Source organism: Triticum aestivum, chromosome 6B, assembly GCF_018294505.1.
Source record: "Triticum aestivum cultivar Chinese Spring chromosome 6B, IWGSC CS RefSeq v2.1, whole genome shotgun sequence".
NCBI classification, from domain to species: Eukaryota; Viridiplantae; Streptophyta; class Magnoliopsida; order Poales; family Poaceae; genus Triticum; species Triticum aestivum.
Window position 1 is genome coordinate 518,590,975 of NC_057810.1, and position 25,608 is coordinate 518,616,582.

Below are 25,608 nucleotides of genomic sequence, written 5' to 3' on the forward strand. Positions count from 1 at the left end.
TCTCGTGGGCCCCTCGGGTGGCCACCGACGTACTTCTTCCTCCTATATATACCTACGTACCCCGAAAACATCCAGGGAGCAGACGAAACACAACTTCCACCACCGTAACCTTCTGTATCCGCGAGATTCTATCTTGGAGCCTTCGTCGGCGTTCTGCCGGAGGGGGAATCGACCACGGAGGGCCTCTACATCAACATCCTTGCCCCTCCAATGAGTTGTGAGTAGTTTACCATAGACCCACATGTCCATAGTTATTAGCTAGATGGCTTCTTCTCTCTTTTTGGATCTCAATACAATGTTCTCCCCCTCCCTTGTGGAGATCTATTCGATGTAAACTCTTTTTGCTGTGTGTTTGTCGAGATCCAATGAATTGTGGGTTTATGATCAAGTTTATCTATGAATAATATTTGAATCTTCTCTGAATTCTTTTATGTATGATTGAGTTATCTTTACAAGTCTCTTCGAATTATCAGTTTGGTTTGGCCTACTAGATTGATCTTTATTGCCATGGGAGAAGTGCTTGGCTTTGGGTTCAATCTTGCGGTGTTCTTACCTAGTGACATAAAGGGTTGCAAGGCACGTATTGTATTGTTGCCATCGAGGATAACAAGATGGGGTTTATATCATATTGCTTGAGTTTATCCCTCTACATCATGTCATCTTGCTTAATGCGTAACTCTGTTCTTATGAACTTAATTCTCTAGATGCAGGCATGAGTCAGTCGATGTGTGGAGTAATAGTAGTAGATGCAGGCAGGAGTCGGTCTACTTGTTATGGACGTGATGCCTATATACATGATCATGCCTAGATAATCTCATAACTATTTGCTTTTCTATCAATTGCTCGACAGTAATTTGTTCACCCACCGTAATACTTATGCTATCTTGAGAGAAGCCACTAGTGAAATCTATGGCCCCCGGGTCTATCTCTTATCATATTTGCTTCCAATCTACTTTTATTTGCATCTTTACTTTTTGCATCTTTATTATAAAATACCAAAAATATATTTATCTTATCTTACTATCTTTATTAGATCTCACTTTCGCAAGTGGCCGTGAAGGGATTGACAGCCCCTTTATCGCGTTGGTTGCGAGTTCTCAGTTTGTTTGTGTAGGTGCATGGGACTTTTGAGGAGCATGCTACTGGACTGATACATTGGTTCTCAAAAACTGAGGGGAAATACTTGCGCTACTATTGCTGCATCACCCTCTCCTCTTGGAGGACAACCAACGCAAGCTCAAGACGTAGTGAGAAGGATTTCTGGCGCCGTTGCCAGGGAGGTATTCGCTCAAGTCAAGACATACCAAGTACCCATCACAAACCCATCTCCCTCGCATTTACATTATTTGCCATTTGCCTCTCATTTTCCTCTCCCCCACTTCGCCCTCTCTTTCCCAATCTCCTCCTCTCTTTTTTGCTTGCCTATTTTCTGCTTGCTTGTGTGTTGGATTACTTGTTGCCATGGCGCAAGATAATACCACATTGTGTGATTTCTCGAATACCAATAATAATGATTTCCTTAGTACTCCGATTGCTCCTCTTAATGATGTTGAGTCTTGTGAAATCAATACTGCTTTGCTGAATCTTGTTATGAAAGATCAATTCGCCGGCCTTCCTAGTGAAGATGCCGCTACTCATCTAAACAACTTTGTTGATTTGTGTGATATGCAAAAGAAGAAAGACACGGATAAAAATATTATCAAATTGAACAAGTGTAAAGATGCTTTTATCTCTAAGTATTTTCCTCCCGCTAAGATTATCACTCTTAGGAACGATATTATGAATTTTAAACAACTTGATCATGAGCATATTGCCCAATCTTGGGAAAGAATGAAATTGATGCTTCGCAATTGCCCTACTCATGGTTTGAATTTATGGATGATCATACAAAATTTTTATGCCGATTTGAACATTGCTTCTAGAAGTCTCTTAGATTTGGCTGCGGGAGGCACATTTTTGGAAATCACGTTAGGAGATGCTACAAAACTTCTTGATAATATTATGGCTAATTATTCTCAATTGCACACCCAAAGATCTTCTAGTAAAAAAGTGCATGCTATAGAATAAATCAATGTTTTGAGTGGAAAGATGGATGAACTTATGAAATTGTTTGCTACTAAAAATACTCCTTTTGATCCCAATGATATGCCTTTGTCTTCTTTGATTGAGAATAATAATGAATCTATGGATGTGAATTTTGTTGGTAGGAATAGTTTTGGAAACAATGCTTATAGAGGAAACTTTAATGCTAGACCATTTCCTAGTAATTCCTCTAATAATTATGGAAATTCCTACAATAATGCTTATGGTAATTTTAATAAGATGCCCTCTGATTTTGAGAATAGTGCGAAAGAATTTATGATTTCTCAAAAGAATTTTAATGCCTTGCTTGAAGAAAATTTGCTTAAAGTTGATGATTTGGCTAGGAATGTTGATAGACTTTCGCTTGATGTTGATTCTCTTAAACTTAGATCTTCTCCTCCTAAGCATGATATCAATGAGTCTCTCAAAGTAATGAGAATTTCCATTGATGATTGTAAGGAAAGAACTACTAGATTGCGTGCTAAGAAAGATAGCTTTATAAAAGCGTGTTCTTGTAGTTTTCATGAAAATAATGATGAGGATCATAAAGTTATTGATGCGTCTCCTATTAGATCTATGTTTTGAAATATGAATTTTGATGACTATGGGACTGATGATGAATCAACTTTGCCTAGAAGGCGTCCCAAAAATTCGGAGTCTTTAGATCTTGATGCTAAATTTGGTAAAAGTGGGATTGGAGAGTCCTCAACTTCACATAACGTTGAACCTACTATCTCGGATTTGAAGGAATTTGATTATGATAATTGTTCTTTAAAAGGTTGTATTTCCTTGTTGCAATCTGTTGTTAATTCTCCTCATGTTTATAGTCAAAACAACGCTTTTACCAAGCATATTGTTGACGCCTTGATGCAATCTTATGATGAAAAACTTAGTTTGGAAGTTTCTATACCTAGAAAACTTAATGATGAGTGGGAACCTACTATAAAGATTAGAATTAAAGATTATGGGTGTTTTGGTTTGTGTGATTTGGGTGCTAGTGTTTCCACAACTCCGAAAACTTTATGTGATATTCTAGGCTTCCATGATCTTGATGGTTGCTCATTAAATTCGCACCTTGCGGATTCCACCATTAAAAAGCCTATGGGAAGGATCAATGATGTTTTGATTGTTGCAAATAGAAATTTGGTGCCCGTAGATTTTATCGTTCTTGATATAGATTGCAATCTTTCTTGCCCTATTATTCTTGGTAGACCTTTCCTTAGAACGATTGGTGCGATTATTGATATGAAGGAATGGAATATTAGATTCCAATTTCCATTAAAACAAGGCATGGAGAACTTTCCAAGAAAGAAAGTAAAATTACCTTATGAATCTATCATTCGGGCTACTTATGAATTTAGTGCCAAAGATGGCACCCGTTAGATCTATCTTCGCTTTTATGCCTAGCTAGGGGCGTTAAACGATAGCGCTAGTTGGGAGGCAACCCAATTTTTCTTTATGTTTTTTGTTTTTGCTCCTGTTTAGTAATAAATCTTGCATCTAAGTTCTGTTTAGATGTGTTTTTATCTTTTAATTAGTGTTTGTGCCAAGTAGAACCTATAGGATAACCTATGATGATAGTTGAGTTGATTCTGCTGAAAAACAGAAACTTTGCGCGCACGAATATAATTTTGTTAAATCACAGGAACGTGCTTTTGCGTTGATTCTTCTCGATGCTGTTCAATAAACAAATTTTCCAGGAATTCCTATTTTGGTAGGATTTTTACAGTTCCAGAAGTTTGTGTTAGTTACAGATTGCTACAAACTGTTCTGTTTTTGACAGATTCTGTTTTTCGTGTGTTGTTTGCTTATTTCAATGCATCTATGGCTAGTAAATTAGTTTATAAACCATAAGGAAGTTGGCATATAGTATTTTAACACCAAAATAAATAAATAATGAGTTCATTGCAGTACCTTATGTGGTGGTTTTGTTTTCTTTCACTAACGGAGCTTATAAGATTTCCTGTTGAGTTTTGTGTTGTGAAGTTTTCAAGTTTTGGGTAAAGCTTTGATGGAATGTGGAATAAGGAGTGGCAAGAGACTAATCTTGGGGATGCCCATGGCACCCCAAGATATTCAAGAATATCCAAAAGCCTAAGCTTGGGGATGCCCCGGGAAGGCATCCCCTCTTTCGTCTTCGTTCATTGGTAACTTTACTTGGAGCTATATTTTTATTCGCCACATGATATGTGTTTTGCTTGGAGCGTAGTGTAATATATTAGTCTTTGCTTTTTATTTTACCACAATCATCCTTGCTGTACACACCTTTTTGGGAGAAGCCTATTTGATTAGAATTTTCTAGAATACTCCATGTGCTTAACTTATATCTTTTGAGCTTGATAGTTTTTGCTCTAGTGCTTCACTTATATCTTTTAGAGCACGGTGGTGTCTTAATTTTGAAGAAACTTCTAGTCTCTCATGCTTCACTTATATCTTTTTGAGGGTCTTTTAGAACAGCATGGTATTTGCTGGTTACAAAGTTGGTCTTAGAATGATGAGCATCCAAGTTGGGTATAATAAAAACTATCATAGAAAAAGAATTGGATGCCATGATCAACTTGATGCTTGATAATTGTTTTGAGATATAAAGGTAGTAACGTTAGGGTCATGCTAGTGGGTAATTATGAAATTGAGAAATACTTTTGTTGAAGCTGGCAAGTCCCATAGCATGCACGTATGGTAAAAGTTGTGTGACAAATTTGTTGCATGAGGTGCTCTTTTGATTGTCTTCCTTATGAGTGGCAGTCAGGGACGAGCTATGGTCTTTTCTTACCAATCTATCCCTCTTGGGGCATGCGTAGTAGTACTTTGCTTCGAGGGCTAAGTAGACTTCTGCAATAAGTATATGAGTTCTTTTTGACAAATGTGAGTCCATGGACATATGCACACTCATCCTTTTACTTTGCTAGCCTTTATTATTACCGCGCAACTTTTGCCGGTATCATAAACCCTTTATTTACCTTCCTCAAAACAGCCACCATACCTACCTATTATGGCATTTCCATAGCCATTCCGAGATAATATTGCCATGCAACTTTCCACCGTTCCGTTTATTATGACACGTTCCATCATTGTCATATTGCTCTTTGCATGATCATGTAGTTGACATCGTATTTGTGGCAAGGCCACCGTCATAATTTTCATACATGTCGCTCTTAATTCATTGCATATCCCGGTACACCGCCAGAGGCATTCATATAGAGTCATATCTTTTTCTAGCTTTGAGTTGTAATTCTTGAGTTGTAAATCCATAAAAGTGTGATGATATTCATTATTAGAGCATTGTCCTAGTGAGGAAAGGATGATGAAGGCTATGATTCCCCCACAAGTCGGGATGAGACTTCGGACTTTACAAAAAGAAAAAAATGAAGAAAAAGAAAAAAATTGAGAAAGGCCAAAAAAAGGCCAAAGAAAAAAAAAGAAAAGAAAAAAAATAAAATGAGAGAAAAAGAGAGAAAGGACAATGCTACTATCTCTTTTTCCACACTTGTGCTTCAAAGTAGCACCATGATCTTCATGATAGAGTCTCCTATGTTGTCACTTTCATATACTAAGTGGGTATTTTTCATTATAGAACTTGGCTTGTATATTCCAATGATGGGCTTCCTCAAAATGCCCTAGGTCTTCGTGAGCAAGCAAGTTGGATGCACACCCACTTAGTTTCTTTTGTTGAGCTTTCAGATATTTATAGCTCTAGTGCATCCGTTGCATGGCAATCTCTACTCACTCACATTGATATCTATTAATGGGCATCTCTATATAGCCTGTTAATATGCCTAGTTGATGCGAGACTATCTTCTCCCTCTTTTTTTTGTCCTCACAACCACCACCATATACCACCATAGTGCTATGTCCATGGTTTACGCTCATGTATTGCGTAATAGTTGAAAAAGTAGAAGCGCCTAAAAAAGTAAGAAATAATTGCTCGGCTCATCATCGGGTTGTGCATGATGGGAGTATTTTGTGTAATGAAAATGAAGCATGGCCCAACTATAGGATTGTGTAGGGATAAGCTTTCTTTGGCTATGCTATTTTGATAGGACATGATTATTTGTTAGTATGCTTTGAAGCATTATTATTTTTATGTTTTATAGGCTTTTATTTTGTATCATTTGGATCTGAACATTCATGACACAATAAAGAAAATTACATTGAGAATTATGCTAGGTAGCATTCCACATCAAAAATTTCTTTTTTATCATTTACCTACTCGAGGACGAGCAAGAATTAAGCTTAGGGATGCTTGATACTTCTCCAACGTATCTATAATTTTTGATTGTTCCATGCTATTATATTACCCCTTTTGGATGTTTATGGGCTTTATTTTACACATTTATATTATTTTTGGGACTAACCTACTAATCGGAGGCCCAGCCCGTAATTCTGTTTTTTTGCCTATTTCGGTATTTCGAAGAAAAGGAATATGAAACGGAGTCCAAATGGAATGAAACCTTCGGGAGTGTGATTTTTGGAACGAACGTGATCCGGAGGACTTGGAGTGCAAGTCAAAAAGCAGCTGAGGCTCCCACGAGATAGGAGGGCGCGCGCCCCTATAGGGCATGCCCCCTGTCTCATGGGCCCCTCGGGCAGCCACCGACGTACTTCTTCCTCCTATATATACCTACGTACCCCAAAAACATCCAGGGAGCAGAAGAAACACAATTTCCACCACCGTAACCTTCTGTATCCGCGAGATTCCATCTTGGAGCCTTCACCGACGTTCTGCCGGAGGGGGAATCGACCATGGAGGGCCTCTACATCAACATCCTTGCCCCTCCGATGAGTTGTGAGTAGTTTACCACAGACCTACGGGTCCATAGTTATTAGCTAGATGACTTCTTCTCTCTTTTTGGATCTCTATACAATGTTCTCCCCCTCTCTTGTGGAGATCTATTTGATGTAAACTCTTTTTGCGGTGTGTTTGTCGAGATCCGATGAATTGTGGGTTTATGATCAAGTTTATCTACGAATAATATTTGAATCTTCTCTGAATTCTTTTATGTATGATTGAGTTATCTTTGCAAGTCTCTTCGAATTATCAGTTTGGTTTGGCCTACTAGATTGATCTTTCTTGCCATGGGAGAAGTGCTTAGCTTTGGGTTCAATCTTGCGGTGTCCTTACCCAGTGACAGAAAGGGTTGCAAGGCACGTATTGTATTGTTGCCATCGAGGATAACAAGATGGGGTTTATATCATATTGCTTGAGCTTATCCCTCTACATCATGTCATCTTGCTTAATGCGTTACTCTATTCTTATGAACTTAATACTCTAGATGCAGGCAGGAGTCGGTCGATGTGTGGAGTAATAGTAGTAGATGCAGGCAGGAGTCGGTCTACTTGTTATGGACGTGATGCCTATATACATGATCATGCCTAGATAATATCATAAGTATTCGCTTTTCTATCAATTGCTCGACAGTAATTTGTTCACCCACCGTAATACTTATGCTATCTTGAGAGAAGCCACTAGGGAAACCTATGGCCCCCGGGTCTATCTCTTATCATATTTGCTTCCAATCTACTTTTATTTGCATCTTTACTTTTTGCATCTATATTATAAAATACCAAAAATATATTTATCTTATCTTACTATCTTTATTAGATCTCACTTTCGCAAGTGGCCGTGAAGGGATTGACACCCCCTTTATCGCGTTGGTTGCGAGTTCTCAGTTTGTTTGTGTAGGTGCGTGGGACTTTTGAGGAGCCTCCTACTGGATTGATAACTTGGTTCTCAAAAACTGAGGGAAATACTTACGCTACTATTGCTGCATCACCCTCTCCTCTTCGAGGAAAACCAACGCAAGCTCAAGACGTAGCACCCATCCAGAACCAGCAGCAAAGACAACAAAGTCATTCGAAGAGATGATCCAACACCATCATAATTTGCAGCCCCGCTTCAGCGACCAGTGATTCGGAGACACCAGTACTCCACCCTTTCGATGTAACAGCCCAATTACCTATCAACCTGAAGGTTTGAACCACATCACTGTCTGTCGTAATTGAGACATCCAAGGATCAAAGTTAATCCGGATGCCTTTGTCATTCTCACCTTCTTTTGGCTGCAGGTTGTATCGTTGACAATCAGGGGAGTTTGCTCCCGAACTCCTAGGGCTCGCTGTGTAGACACAGTTTTCCATAGCAAACAGAGCCTCTCTGCCATCAAGGTCCTTGCCAACGGTGATCTCCTGGTTAACCGGATAATTGAGTCCGAGAAACAGAGAGTGTGAACCAAGGCTGTTTACCCGCCTCCAACTAAAAAATCCTAAAGGCCCCAACAAGCTGGTATCCTGCTCATAGAGCTAACAGCCACTGTCCAGATACTCATGTATTACACGGTGCTTGTATATAGTGGGGTTTTTGCAATATAACTTTTCCGGCTCATGTGTCCTAATGATCATCAGTCTTTTGCCGTCGTCTGATCGAGCGAGGAACCAATTATGCTTCCCTGTTTTTGGCAAAGGTGGTGTGATTACAAAGGGCAGTAACTGTAGGGACACTTCATCATATCAAAAAGGACAGGCATTGTTAATGTAAGATCAGCATTGTTCAGAGTATGAGTAGGATAATGCAAGAAACATCATTGATATGTCCCTGTTGGAACTGGGAGGAAAATACAGGGAAATGTATACTGAGTTCGAAAATATAGAAGTGCCATGCATGGTTATACTCATGTTATCTCGCAATCGATTCTTCACAGGAAACTACCATGTCATGCATGTTATGCAATCATGTTCTGTCCTCACAAACAAATTCTTCAAGGTAACTAACATACCATGCATTGTTATATACTCGTGTTCTGTGGGCAAAATTTTTGTGAGGATATTATTCTAGCCATTGATTGCTGAAGGGCAAATATAGGTATGTACACATTGTAAGCATTGCAGGATTTCACTACTTCCAAATATAGAGTTCTCCATATGCACATTTACTTCCCTAATGTATGGTTAGATGAAACCAACAGTGTGGTGCATGTTTCTACATCATGAAAATGAGGAAACTAACATGGCCATTGATACACACTCATATTTAGTAGTAGTATATAGATTACTGTAAAATAAGGATAATATCCATATATTCCTAACCGTTTGATTATTCAGGGTACAGATTGCTGTAATGACATGGTCACAATCGCATGAATTAACTCATTCCAAATATAGCTGATTTACACCGTCTCTAATATATTGCCATAGTTCTACTCAAATTCTGCTCAAACAGGGATATGCCAATCATCACAAAAAGTTCAAACAGTGTTATGGCATCATCATTAACATGAGATGGAAACAACTTACATGCGCTGTCCTAGCAATACGTGGTGCCATCTACTTTGTCGATCGCGTAGATGATGCCGTTGTGTTCAATAGCATCACAAAAGTGTGTATCAACTTTGACGATGATCCTCTACGAGCCGAGTTGTCTCCAGCTAAAAAAGGCACCGGCGTAAAGATAGGCGAGTCCGCGGTTGAACAAGGCAATTAGCTTGAAGTCTGCGTAATTTGCATGTCGTGTGGGCACTTGGCAGATTACAATCTTCTGCAAAACAAGGTCCGTCCAACTGACGTAGTAATCTAGATGACTTGGACCGCGATGGTAATACTCTATATAATCCAACGGAGGAAGGATGATCTCATGGGAGGTCTGGAAGTTCACGAGCACCAACTTTTTACCGTCTTCTCTGAAGGCAGCCATCCAGTGGGAGTTCATGCCGACCCAGTACATACCTGCCAAGAAGTTTCGGGCGATGGTGATCGGATTGATGTCGAGGGAAATGATGTACGGCGACACACTACATACCTACAAAGAAGTTTCAGCTAATGGAGATCCGATTGAAGTAGAGGGGCATCATGCACGCCTCCGTATCATGGTGAGCCAATCTCGCAAGACCAGATAGCAGCAAGCAGGGTGTCTTGAAAAGCTTAGGCCTCGCTTCGACGATGGCTGTGTGCATGTCCCTCGAGCATGCAGCTAGCCGCAGGGTGGTCAACTTATCCATACACGAACAACAGAGGTCGAGGATGTCACTGGGGAGATTGCTCCAATCGCGGCTCATATGGATGCTGCGTAGTTCGCATTCGGCCATGGTGGAGTTTGGAAGGGGGCTTGATTTACGGGGGAAAAGGATGTCGGTGCTGGAGCGGCTAGCGAGGGAATAGTGGTACTGGGGGAGGCGAGTGAGGCGACGATACACGGGGGCACAGTGAGATTGAGATGGAGACGGAGACGGAGAAGGAGATGGAGATGGAGTGGTGCTATGGGAGCGGAGAGGGAGACGAGGCGAGGCACCAATGTGCTGTACAGCGGTGGTGACAGACGGCACAGTGCATAGGGTGAGGCTGACTTTGGTAACCCGAACACGCTGCCTCGCCTGGACTAGTGTAAGGCGCAGGGTGTTGTCACTTCACTGTGAGGACCGGATGAATAGTATTTTGACCATCAAGTGTACCACAGTTGTACTACTACAACTACTACAACTAGTAGTAGGAACATGAGTACTCCTGTATTGTATAGCAGAAATAGGTCTCCCGTGCTAGCATGCCTGTTCACTTCATCGTTCAGGTATCATCCATATTGCGAGCAGAACCAAATTCTCGTGCATGCCCAATCAACGCCCTGCCGCGATGCATGCAGTGGTCGTTCTGGTGCATCAAGGACGGCATGCAGATCGTTCCACACTTGAGAAGAGGAAAAATGGAAAGGTAGAACGCGGCAGCAGAGGAAGAGAATGCTGGCTAACGAGGCTGGGAGGGGATCGAGCAGGAAGTTAATGCTCCACGCCTAAAGGTTTTGGGAAAACCTGATTTTCATAAGGTGACTTATACTCACCTAAACGGAAGGAGTATTCCTTAACCAGAGAATGTTGTGTCTCCCACTCACGCACTCAAAAAAAAGCTATGACACATTTTTTTATCTGTTTGCATAGGTCCCACCTATCAGGAAGGATGGGCACGTACACGAACAAGTACGACTCCTCAGTCTACCTGCATAGCCTTTTCGTTTAGTCTACCTAGCCGTCTAATCAAGTGCCTACATGCCACTTCTCCCATTTACTTCTCCATCAGGAACCGATTCGCCTCGACTTCTTCACCTCCCCTTCGTCTTCATTTGCATCCAAACCCCACTGCGTTCACATTGTTTTAACCTCTTTAAATAATCATCTACTACTTCAGTTAGACTAGCCATCTAATCCTAATTCTCCAAACCATAGCCCTCCGTTCCAACGGTTCCAAATGGCGAAAGAGATCGAGATGCAGGTTTTTAGCGTCCAACATGTCCTCGTCGAAGGCTCGATGCGCATAGTTGCCACCGTCACCTCCACCCAAGGGTTGTTCGGGAGTGGATCAACAATGTATCCAACTCCCTCAAAAAGGTAGAGACGAGGGTCATCGGTCTCGACGTAGAGTACACGGAGCGTGCCTCTGGGAAGATCCAGCGCGCCGCCATCCTTTAGCTGTGCCTCGAAGATGATGTTTTGGTGTGTCACATCATACACTCGCCCTCCATACCAGGTGAGCTTCACGATTTCTTGTCTCGGGAGGACGTATACTTCTGTGGGGCAGCCATCGAAGGGGACAAACAGAAGCTGGAGACGTACAACCTTGATTTGAAAAGCATCGTTGACCTACAAACCAGAATCAAAATTCCTGTAGAAGATTGTGCTAAACAGACACCATCCCTATTTGACGTAGTAAATTTTGTGATCGGCACAAATCTTCAGAAGGGTGAAGAGACGGTGGCATTAAGGTCGTCTGGATGGGAGAATTATCCCTTGACGTACGAGCGGATAAAATATGCTGCCCTCGATGCTCGTGTGTGTTTCGAGATAGCTGCAAGGTCCAAAGAGCTTGTTGCGAAGCCGTCTCCCACAGAGAATGAGAACAACAAGAAGAAGAAAAAGAAGAAGAAGAAGAGGAAGAAGAAGAGGAGAAGAAGAAGAAGAAGAAAACACTGCACCAGCAGGAGGGCATTATGGATGGATGACCTATTTCCTCTCTTGTAAAAAAAATTATTCCCTGTCGGTGTATATTGATACAGATGGACTATTTCGATGGTGTGCATGTCTTTGGAACAGAGTAGTAGCATGGGTCCGCTTGACTATAAGGAACTATTTATCTGCATATATAGCTTTCTCTGCTACTCCTTCCAGTGATCGGTATGCAGTGCATGTCTCCGTAGACATGACAACTTGTCCATGGAAGTTCAACTATGGCAACCATCACGTTTCATCTCATGATTCCCACAATGCCTCTCCAACCCATGACACCACGCCCCCCGACGTGCGTCACCCCTCTCGGCTGCACCGCCCCTCTGCCTTTGTGTGCATGACATGTGGGCCACCTAAAATGCAACGAGCATCAAGTTTCTACCACAGCCACCCGCGATTCCCACGACGCCGCTCGAACCCATGAAACCACACGTCCCCTGACCTGCGGCTCACCCCTCTTGGCCCCACTGCCCCTCTGCCTTTGGGAGCATTACATGTGGACCAGTCACCTATCGGGTCACATGTTATTGACTCAAAGGTAGGTGTAGTAAGGCGTTGAAGCTCAGTCCCGACGGCCCTGAGAGGGAAATGTAACTCCTATGCCAGGGCTTGTGGTGCTCCCGCAACACGAACTCATGCCAAACTCGAGATTTGTTTCTTTACTATACATGCACGCAACGATTTAATGGACATTGTAATGTCAACATGTGATGGGGAGCTCTAAATTTGAATTTGAAACTTATAAAATGAAAAGATTCAAAACAAATAAACTGGGAGATAGGGAGTATATCGTAGGATGTGTCCCGTACAAAATAAGTCCACTGGTTTGTCACCGTGAAGATGCGGTTAGAAAGGAGCACAACGTCTTCCTACTCGTACGACAACAAATCGGCCGCAGACAGCATGGTACGCCTTTGACCGCCATGTGCAAGGTTCGTGCTATCTTATTCAATCTCACCGTGGTTCCATCATACCAATTCATGTGGTGGCCCGTTGCATGGCTGATCCCAATGTTGGACAAAGGTTCTACGGGAACGGTGTCACCGTTGTAAATGTTGTGCAAATTGATGTTGGTACCCTCCCGTACATATGCAAGCCAATCTCCACTCGCACCAAGCCTAGCCTGTGAAACAGTGGACAGGGGGAGAATTAGGAAATGGACACGGAAGTAGTCTTTAGAATGCATTTACTACGTGATCAAACTCATCTTACCTGCTCATCGAAGGAAATCCGAGTGCCCCTCAACGTCGGCATCTCAAGGGGCGTCAACTTGCAACTACGGCCACGCCGCGCTGGAGAGACCCCCAAGGAAACATCCTCATGCGTTCCACAGAACATCAAGATGCATTTGTATGAGTAGTTTATCTTGTGAGAGAAAAGGATGAACGAGGGAAGACCTCTAGAGATAGAGATGGACACTACTACTACCAATGTGCTGGCCCGTGCGTTGCAATGGATCCAAACTAGTAGAATAATACTTGTTCACGTGCTTGAAATATAAAAACTCTAGTTTTGATATACATGTGTCACCAGACACGACAGCTTGTCCATGGAAGTTGAACCACGGCGACCATCACCTTTCTTGTTTCTACCACTGCCACACCCACACGCGATTCCCACGACGCCACTCCAACCCACGGCATGACGTCCCCCGACGTGGACATGGATCCTCTAATGTGGCTATCACTGCCTTGCCCTGCCTTTCCTTCGCTGACAGGTGGGACCCACGCTTATGGGTCCCACATGTCAGTGACAGAATGGTAGGATTGTTCATGCCCCTCATCCCTCTCTGCCCCACCGCTCCTCTACCTTTGTGTGCATGACATGCGGGCCAGCTGAACTGCGGCGACCATCAACTTTGTACCACAGATACACCCGATTGGACGCGGTTTGCCTGCTCCGCTGCTGTGCTCCGATCCGTACTCCCGCCCCATCAAATTTTCATCCAGCGGCTGTGACACATTTAGTCCTGGGCATCAATCCTCAGCTAGAGTACTTATGTACTATACGTAGTACCTGCCGGTGTGGCCATCTACGCCTCGTAACGCCCTGACACCCAGCTGTGGCACTCTCGCCATGGCCACGCCACCACCGGCCGGTTCATCTCGAACGAGTGAGTCGCGAACCACGCCACCACCATAAGAATGACATGTGGGTCAGCCGCATTTAAGGTTCGCATGTCATTGACTCATAGGCCGGGCACTAAGCCACTGAAGTTGGGTCCCATGGGCCCCGAGAGGGAAATGTAACTCCTACGGCAGGCCTGGTCGTGCTCCCGCAGTACGAGCTCGTGCCAAAACTGGAATTTGTTTCTTACTACTACCAACTAGTACTAGCAAGGTACACGTGCATTGCACGCATGAGATTCTGGTGGTTTGTGCATTATGCTTCTACATGTGGAGTTTTCTGGATTCTAACATGTGGCAAAATCTGGTGGAATATAAGGTTAGGCAAGTTTGATTAACTTAGGTGAGTGTTTGATTCAAGCCATACCTTAGGCAATCCACACTAAGGCCCCACATGACATACACACAAAAAATGTGGCAAGATTCCCTTAGGCTTGCCAACTTGTGGCTCTCATTTTGAAGAACTAATAACTTTGCCTAAGCTTAGTTGTGGCAAAGTTAGTCATGAATTAAGTTCAACCATGGAGTCTTCTAGATTATACATGTGGCAGAATTTGGTGGATGATATCCAACGGCCAGTAGTGCTTGGATTTGCCATCTTTGTACCGTCGGATTGGCTTCATCCAACGACCAACTTTCAAAGTTTTTCACACACTATATAGGGGGTATAGATATAGATGTGCCGGTCCGTTGCAATGGATCCAAAGTATATCTATTTAGTGGAGTGCACTCTAAACACATTATCTATTTATTTTTCTCTAACCTTTCGTAGCCATGCAACCAAGCTAGATAAGCTTCATGGGTTCCCCCCACATCATATTATTCATACTACGTTGATTGAAAAAAAAGATAAATCACCCAAAACAAGATCTTCCCGTTTTTTGTTCCTACGATGTTGTGCCGTGCACGTATCTACTAGTTGTATAATGGTAGTACTAGTAATATAGTATTAGGAGTACAAACTTGCTTCTGTTTCTCTTTACTCCGCATATAAGATTTTTTCAAAGTGAAACTACACAAAGTTTGACCAAATTTACATAAAAATATATGAACATCTACAATGCTAAAACTATATAGTATGAAAATACGTTTCATAGTGCATCTGAATATGTCGATTTCATTTTGTTAATGTTTATATTTTTTAATATAAAGTTAGTCAAACTCTACAAAGCTTAACTTTGACCAAACCTTATATGTGGACTAAAAAGAAACGGAGGGAGTACTAGTAGGAGTAGTACTAGTACGGAATGCTCCTACTCTATCAACGAGCCCCATCTGACACAAAATTATTTGGCTTCCGTGCTACAGCTAGATCTTCCCCTTGTTTCTGTTTTCCAACCCGGCGGCGGGCGGGGTGTCGGTTTGCTCAACGGCAGTCCCACATGAAAGTGAAAATGCTAGGCACAGGGGTGGAGCTACATGAGAGCCAACACGTGCCCTGGCCCGCCCGACCTAGCAAGATTTTCGTAGTTGTACATCCAGTTTTGAGGCATGGAACGTCAACGCAAGGGTAATTTCTATAGCCTGGCTACACTTGCACGCCCAACGTTTGCTTCAAGCTCCGCCACTGCTAGGTAACACACCTTCCCTAAGCTATGTGTCGTGCCGGACAGGCTGTGTTGTACTCCCGATTCCCGGGCATGTGGGGGTGCGACGCGAACGTGGCAGGCCTTTTCCTTTTACTAGCAATGTGCCCGTGCATTGCGACGAATCGAAAGTAGTCTAATAGTAGTATTTGTTCACAAACTTAAAAGAAATCACTATTGTTTTGATATACTCCTAATATATTACTCCCTCCGTACCTAAATATTTGTCTTTTTTGAGATTTCAAATGGACTATCACATACGGATTATATAGACATATTCTAGTGTTTCTAGCAAGATGCCTGCGTGTTGCATGAAGTTGATGGAAAAGGTAAGCACAACTTATAAATTGACGGATGGAGTACTAGTTACAGTGATGCATATAATTAAGCAAAGGGATCACACATGTCGGTATTGACTGGAACAAGAATGCAACAGCACAATAAGAATTAAGGCCACGATGATGCGATCGCAGTGGTGGTTATAGAAGGCAAGAAGAAAGATGGATCCACGAACGTACGACCTCCTACTCCTCAACTTAGTGCGCCGGGCCACAGACCGGTGGCTAAGGAGCGGCGGCTTTTGTGGCGAGGTCGAGGTGCTTCTCAGCAAAGACATCCAAGGTTCCAGACGGTTGAGGAAGGCCAATGTCGTAGCATCCTCACTGGCCTTGTAGATACCTATGTACACGATTTGCTCGTACACGTGGATGTGTAGGTCGACGAATTCTTCCAGGGCGAGGCGCCTCGCGGCGAGCGCGACCTCCAGGTGGACATTCTTCGTGGCGTCGGCGGGCAGTCGCAGGGCCACCAGTGCTTCAAAGAGGTTCCGGCCATGGAGGCCGATTAGGGTGGCAGGCAAGGAGGAGCCCAGGCACGCGGGCTGGAGGAGTATGGCAATGTCGTCCACGAGCTTCTTGAGGATGGTGAACTTGTTGCTGGTGGCAACTATCATCTAGTCCAACTGAGAGTCGTAGTTGGCATTGACGGCGGCCATCCACCAGCCGGTCTCCAACACCGTCTCGAGACGATCCTCAGCGCCATGCCGCAGGCCGGCGTCGTGGACCATCTGGCGCAGCCGCTGGCCGCACATGTGCATCGCTGCCATGGGTCTGGAGCGAGATCTTTTGCTCTTAGTGTAGGTGCTTAGGCAAATGCTTAGGTGCGTACGATGTGGTAGATGTATTGGAATGGAGGGGCGCCTTTATATGAGGGCAATGAGGGCAAACTGCGTTGCATTCACATCATGCAGCCTATTTTCCCGGACCTCCTCCCATTACTTCCCTCATGCATTAATTGAAGGAGGATGCATTGGCCGTTCAACATATCGGGAATCGCTACTCCCTCCCTCGTCTGCATTAAAGCCGTATCGGGAACTGCGCCGCCCGCTGTCAAATCGAGTACTCCCTCCGTCTAGGTGAGTATTAAGTCATCTTACAAAAACCAAATACTAGTAAACACATAGGCGTGGTGCATTAACTCTCATGTTGTTTCTTATTTTTTTGACATAAATAGAGGAATCAACCAAGAAAAGATGTGGGGCTTGTATGCTTTTAATGACTTGAGACTATCAAACATGACATGTAGTGGTCAGTTCGTTGCACAAGAACAAATACAACCCATGTCAGCACACACGCATCTTATAGCATCACATCCAATGGCTATAAAAGATGAATGATACCAAATTATATCTCATCTAGATGAGTTCTAGCAAAACTATATTAATAATACTTAGTACTCCTGTGCCATGTATCATATATTAGTATCATGTAGTACTTTATTTATTACCATGTATGACACATAGTTCACGAGCGCTCTCTATATGTACCACCTTTTTTTTTAATTTCAAGTTTTGCTCCATGGCGCAATCCATCGATACTACTACTGTACAAAAGTGGAGTATATACATTTTTTAGAAGGCTAGAGGGCGGGGCAGTCTAGCTCGGTCGGTTTCACGAGAGGCGGGGGCCTTTGTAATTTGAGGGCTCATTAAAGCTGTCAAATCGAATAGTGCTGCGCCGCCCGCTACACGCCCGGCGCCTCCATTAAACCCCTCCTTAAACCTGCATGCAAACCGAGAATCCTACTCCGCCACATGTCCGTTCATGAGCAGGCCGATATTAAACGCAACACCGGCCGAGCTCCTCCCGTCCACCCTTAGTTTAAACGAGGCCAGACGCCGGCCAAGCTCCTACCGTCCGCCCTCTATTTACACGAGGCCAGACAGACAACGGGCAAGAATCGCACCCCTCCGCCGCTCCCCCATCTCCTCCTTCATCATTTTCTCCACCCCTCCGATGGCTTCCGATGAGCCGTCCTCCGGCATATTACCCGGCTGGGTGGCCCCTCGAGCCCTCGGATATGGGCGAGGCCGCTCGGTGCTTCACCAACCTCACTTGGCCCGACGGAGCTAGTTGTCGCCCCAAGCAGGCGCGTGGTTCAGCAACTCTCTGCTCCAGTTTAGCTCGATGAGGAGTGGCGAGTTGCTCCACGCCGGCACGGCGGCGAGCACGCTGGTACGGGCACCGTCGCTGTCGCGTCGTACCGCGCCACCAGTGTCTGCGGTGGCCGTGCCTCCCGTGTCTGTGGGCGCGCCTCCCGTGCCTACGGCAGCGCCATGCAGGCAGAGACAGAAGCCGGGTGCGTGGAGAGCGACGAGTCGGTGGCCAGCTTCTCCGTGTCCGCCGCCATCATCAAGGAGAAGTAGAACATGGGAGGCCGCGGCCACTTGGGACCCATGAAGGCCACCGCCGAGGCGACGACCGCGGATTCAGGTGGTTTCTTTGCTACTTCGTCTCTTCCGAGGACCTTCGTCGACCCTGCAAGTGTCTGACGGACATGAGGAAGACAAAGGGGTCCGTGAGCGGCCATTTAGAACTAAAATAAGTCTAGATATATCCATTTCTAGGACAAGTATTTCCGGACGGAGGGAGTATTAATTATACAAGAGAGCCGAATTGGCACCTCTTAGTTCATGTAAATGTAATGAAATCCATCATGTTTATATGAAGATCCGGCTTTTTTATACGAAATCCTTCATGCTTATATGAAATCAGTCCGTGTTTGCACGAATTTCATCTCGTTGGTTAGAGTTGTAAAAATGTATGCCGCTGGCGTTTGATGTCGTCCTCCGCGGAAGGAAGCGGGAGAAATTTGCCGGCTGCTGTTGGAGATGCTCTTTATGCTGGAAATAATAGAGTGACATCCAATCCATTTGAGTTAATTGCCTGTATGATTGTCCCTCTATAAAAAGTTAATTGCATGTACAGTGTACACGTGACTTGCAGGGTGGCTACAGCTTCGTACAGAAAGTTAAAAAGAAACAAGTCCATCCTTAATATTCTAAGTACTCTGTGGGTTCCACTGTCAGTACAGTAGCGAAAGAAGTATATATTAAATAAGTAGAGTAATATATAATCTAAAAATTTAAAGTTAAAAGACATAATCCGAACTCATGTCATCGCGTTGCGAGCATCCGGCGCTAACCAGCGCAGCGCATTTTTGTTGTAGACCATGCTAGGTATATATCTCCATGTCTACTCTTATATATACTCCATTCGTTCCTAAATATTTGTCCTTTTCAGATTTCAAATGGACTACCACATACGGATGTGTATGTAGACATATTTTAGAGTGTAGATTCACTCATTTTGCTATGTATGTCTTTTCAGAAAGGGGTCAGATTTGTCCTTGATTTATTTATGAGGTATCCAGATGGCACTGCACTACCAAGAAAAGAGGGTAACATCAAAATTATGGACTACTTTTTTGAGTATGTTGGTAAGGTCTGGTCATAGTCACTTGTTGAAATCTCTAAAAAGACAAATACTCCCTCCCTCCGGAAATACTTGTCATCAAAATGGATAAAAGGAAATGTATCTAGACGTATTTTAGTTTTAGATACATGTCTTTTTATCCATTTTGATGACAAGTATTTTTGGACGGAGGGAGTAGAAAACAGAGTTGGTGATGATGGTGTGCGTGCCATCCTGCAATATAGGCCGTCGGATTTATATCTAACGGATAGGAAAGAAACTATGGCAATTTTGCAAAAATATACCCACACGTCTCTCCACGTTCGCAAATAAGGCCTTCCCTCGTTCAGCCTTTTCTCTCACAAGATAAACTACTCATACAAATGCATCTTGATGTTCTGTGCAACGCACGGGCAGCTAGCTAATTTCTTCTAAAATAGTTGCTGCGATAATTGGGTTGAAGTGATATAGTTTATGTCTGCCCCGAATGATTTCAGATTCACTAGTAGTAACAAAGAAAAGGTTGCCTTGTTAATTAATAGAAAAGAGGGTGAAAACTATCACATGAGGCCGGTAAAAACAAGGCACACTGGGTTCAGCGTCATCGTCACTACAGTTGTGCGCGCGTGAGAAGTCTACGTATCGAGGGGGCTACCGAGCGAGGCACCGAGACACAATGTTTGAGAGATAAACCAATTGACAAATTATGATCAGATCGAGTTGTCACCCTTCTGCTGTCATTGTTGGGTGGGGGGAGAGAAAGATGTATGGAGAGTGTGCGCGGTAGGCACAGAGGCACAACTAGCGAGTGTGTGTGTGTGTTTGAAAGAGGAGTAGATAGATTATTATCAAGATCGATGTGCCACCCTACTCCTTCGGTGCCGGGTAGTGTGTATGTGTGTGTGTGTTTGAGAGAGAATCCAGTCGATAGATTAGTATCAAGATCGAGGTGTCACCCTACTCCTTCGGTGCCGGGTAGTGTGTGTGTGTGTATGTTTGAGAGAGAAGCCAGTCGATAGATTAGTATCAAGATTGAGGTGTCACCCTACTCCTTCGGTGTTGGGAAGTGTGGGTGTGGGGGGGGGGCAGTGACACTCACATATCTCTACTCTTATAAAAAACAGAGTTGGTGATGATGGTGTTCCTGCCATCCTGCAATATAGGCCATCCGGTTTATATCCGACGGACAAGAAGGAAAATATGGCAATTTTTCAAAAAGATACCCACACCCCTCTCCGCATTTGCAAATAAGGCATTCCCTCGTTCATCCTTTTCTCCCACAAGATAAACTTCTCATACAAATGCATCTTGATGTTCCGTGCAATACATGGGCATCTTGCTAGTAGGGAGAAGGAGTTTGTGTGACACATATCTAGCTATATTAAGGGATAGGTAGATAGCATATGTGTGAGAGTCATTATTATACTTTGAGACATTAGTGGCTGTGGGTGGGCGGAATTAAAGGGGTGGGCGTGTTAGACATAGAGAGCGTGTGTGTTTCTGTGTGAGAGACTTGTAGGACGGGGTAGAAAGACGAATTTAACCGTGACAGAGGGAGAGAAATACATGAAGTGCGCGTGTGTGATTCCGATGCCCACAGGGAAATGAGATATGTATGCGTGTGAGAGAGATTGCACAATTCATTCACGTATCACTATCTAGCGATCGTGGACGTGCATCGCTTGAACATAAGTCAATATCTACTTCGTATCGTGACCAAAGGTACAATATGTATTCAACGCTATAAAGATTGGACACTCACATATCACATTTTTTTCTATTTAAATAAACCTTTTCAGTTGTGCATGCCAAAGTTACAATGATGTTTCTTCAAACAACCAATGTAGCTATCATGCACATGCACCATTGTTACTCTTGCATTCAAATTCATTAGTCTTGGATGATTTAAGTTTCTATTTTGAAGTAATATATGTAATATTCATATATGAATTCAACGGGTACGCAATTTATGAAATGGAGGCTATGTAATCATATGAGGTAACACTTTTAGGTAGCTAACTACAATATCCATTTCTTTTTGTGCGCCTCTACACTAACACATCAATGCATTATGTTTAAAGTAAATAACCAATGGCACTAAATAATCTATTTACACGAGAAATACATAGGCTGAGCGTTTGATCCCTTTTTTTGTGAATGTGCCACTACACCCATACGATTGGCCGCGCCCGTGTGAATGTCCAAGTTATCGGCGCATCATCCCGAGTTATTGTATTTTTTTCTAGGGTGGACTTCACACCAGTTATTAACTGCTGACGCATGCCCCGTGTACACAGTCTAGCATGACCTTCCTGCTAGCACGGTCCAGAATTAGTTGAAACTGGATAAGAACGATCCCACGGGCGGCAAAATCTCCCGCCTCCTTCTAAAATTTTAGCCACCTTAGTCTTTAGCATGCGAAATCCCCCTTTTGTCCTTGGTGCACGGAGACCAACAGTTACAATACCGCCCTCATCTACATGATAGGTTGGGGCTGCTTTGGTAACTTCCGGTTCCCCCCACTACACGGCACCCCCATTTCCTCTCCCCCTCCCGCAAAAACTACTAACTCCACAGCACCAGAGCATCTTACATCACGCCGTCCGTACTTCATCGCCCTTTCTCCCCTTCCCTCTCGAAACCCTAGACTGCTCATCCACCGGCGTACCATAGCCCATTCACTGCCATCGGCGTCCACCTCACCGGATCTGCTTCTACGGCCGCATCTACCCCTCCCATCTCCCCTAGAAACAAGTAGACTTCTCATCCACCACTGTACCACAGCCTATTCAGTGTCGGCCTTGTCCATTGTGCCAGATCTGCTTTTTCGGTACTCTCATCAACCGCCGCGCATCTGCAGCGGCTCATTCGTACTCCCCGGAGACGCTTCGTCCACACCTGTCACGACCGGTTTTCCAATAAAAATATTTATTGAGAAACCAATCTTTTGAGTCCAGTATGAGAGAAATCCTCCTTACTGGTAGACAAATTCTTGATACAATAAGCCAGTAGCATAAAATATATTACAGGGTCGAACTACGGTTGCTCAACCAAATTATTACAAGCACGCCAATCAATATACCTATTGGCGGACATGACACAGTGGTGTGGAGGCATACTACAGACTCGAGGATAGGGCGGTGGTGGAAAAACACAGCGGGGAGAGAGATACAAGTCTCTAAAATTGTCATCTCATCAAGCGTCGAGGTGAGGCTCGATGAATTTATTTGGTAGCGGAAGCGGATATAATACAGTGACCAAATCCAGGGTCGTACGAGACTGACTGGGACTCCTCTAGGCGTCGGACTCGCTATCAAATTCTTCATCCATGAGATTGCCTTCGTCAGCATCTGGCCAAATCAACAAGCCAGTGAGTACTTTGAAAGTACTCGCAAGACAGTTCGGACGTAAGATATAACAAATGCATGCATGAATGCGTCATGATTAATTCACCAATGTATATTCAAAAATTAGCATAACGAGGTAAGTAAAAGGGAAACGGCGGTAGTCCGTCTGAAATCCCACAAAACATAAGTGAAGACCGATCGGGTGTCTGAAGCGACGCCTCGAAAGGTGAACAAATAAATATAAGGAAATGATGCCACAGTCGGGCGTCTTAGCGACACCACATAAAGGGCTTTAAAAGAAATGCCACAGTCGGACGTCGGGGCGACATCACAGAAAGGTCTTTAAAAGAAATACCACAGTCGGGTGTCTTAGCGACACCACATAAAGGGCTTTAAAAGAAAAGCCACAGTCGGACGTCGGGGCGACATCACAGAAAGGGCTTTAAAAGAAATGCCACAGTCGGGCATCTTAGCGACACCACATAAAGGGCTTTAAAAGAAATGCCACAGTCGGACGTCGGGGCGACATCATAGGAAGGGCTTTAAAAGAAATGCCACAGTCGGGCGTCTTAGGGACACCACATAAAGGGCTTCAAAAGAAATGCCACAGTCGGACGTCGGGGCGACATCACAGAAAGGGCTTTAAAAGAAATGCCACAGTCGGGCGTCTTAGCGACACTACATAAAGGGCTTGAAAAGAAAGTAAAATACAACAATGCCAGAGTCGGACGTCTGAGCGACATCGCAGAAAGGGCTTTTATTCACAAGTAAATAATACTCATAATAAACATTCAATTTATGAGAATAAATGGGTTAGTCCATTCACAGGAATAATCATTTAACCGGACTTAGCACTCATGCGATTCACCGGAGTCTCTGTCATCAAAACTGACATTTGATCAGGATAAGATAATATCGATCTTGGACATGGAATAGATGATTTGGAGGAATATATGACTCTGCAGAGTTTGTACAAAATTTTTCCCACAGCCAACGGATTTCCGTAGTCCCGAAGGACTAGTTCCGTTTACGGTTTTTCGGGAGAAAACACAGCTAACCAGTACACACCCATCCTACCTCTCGATGCTAGGAATCACCCTAGACATCGTCCAAGAAAAACTTTTGAGACAGGGAGATCACAATCTCGAATAGCATGGGATCAAATTTATATACGCGCGCTCTAAGGGGTGCCCCCCTCTCGGTCCCAACCGGAAACACCCATGCCTCCTGACCAGATGACTGGCTTTAATCCAGGGCCATGGAACCATCATCACGGCCTCTCCTTTTTGGTGTGTACCAGGAAAGCGGTTTACAACTTACTAAGCCATATTCCTTACGGAAAACCTGTGGTAGTACAAGGAAGGAAGAATGGAAGGAACTGGAATGATACGAGTTGACATTGAAGCCACATAGTCTGGCATAAGCCTGGCATGCTACAACACTGCCATCTTACCCATCCTCATGCCAATACATGGCCATGCATACTCACATCCATCCACTCATGGAACTCACTTGCCTCATCGTCTCAGGTAACAGGACATTCGTCGGTATGTTCATCAACATGCCATAAACTACTTAATGCAAACATGCCAAAACAATCATCATATCAAAAGTTCAAACATGCTTGCCTGGTTCGGAGTAGTCGGAGCCTAGCTCGGTGAAGTTCGCGGCTCCGTCACCTCCTTCGGTATCTACGGTATAAAGAAAATATATGCGCTATCGTAAATACCAAGAGGTGCACAAAAAGTATTCCAAATATTTTTCAAATAAATCTGATAAAAAACTAGACAAAATTTTAAAGAGGACAGAAAAAGAATCAATCAAAAATACTTTTCTGTTTAAAAGTTATAAAGGTTTTTGTCCAGGGACACATCTGTAAAGAAACAGAAAGTTCCCAGGGGCTAGCTTATAAAAACAGAAAAGGTTCCAGTCTTGAATACGCCAGCCCAGAGGGGAAAGCGTATTTTGCCCGAAGGCGCTTCCAGAAAACGATTCACTTAGAAATGACAGAGAGGCTGACGGTGGGGTCCCACTCGTCAGGTTTAAACTTTCAAATGGGGGGGGGGGACGAAGCTCGTCGGTGCCCGAGAGCCGCGGTGGTCGCCGGCGGCGATCCACGGCGAGGCAGGAGGATCGGAGGGTACCTCCGTGATCAGGGCATCTTCCCGCGTCGGTTGGTGGTGGTGGTGGTCGCCAGCGAGTACCACGTCGACGACGACCTTTGCTCCGGCGGACGGTGGCTCGGGTGGTCGAGGGACTCGTCGGAGAGAGTTGCGAAGGACAAATTGATGCTCGTGTTAGCTTACTGGGTTCTAGAGGGAGTAACTGCCGGGGTTTGGGCGCCGGAGACGGCCTCACCGGAGCGAATCGTGGTGGAGGCCGAGGCGGATCGGGGCGGCCGGAGTTGGGGGAGGAGACCTCCTTGAGGTCCTCCGGGTGGCTTGGCAGAGCTTTGGTGAGGTGTAGAGGTGGTGCGTGCTCGAGGGTGAGCTCGGGGGCCCTTTTTATAGGCGGCCCAAGGCGGTGGCCATGAACGGGGGTCTCCGGTGAAGGTTACGGTGGCGCAGGGCTTGGTCGGGGGTAATTAGGACGTTGGGCGTCATCGTGGAGGTCCACGGTTCCGTTTAGGTGCTAATCGAGCTGGGATTTGGTGATATGGGCGAATTCGACAGAACGGGGCGGCGCGGGCCCGTCGGCGGCAGTGAGCACGTCCCGTGCTTGCCGGGCCACGGTGAC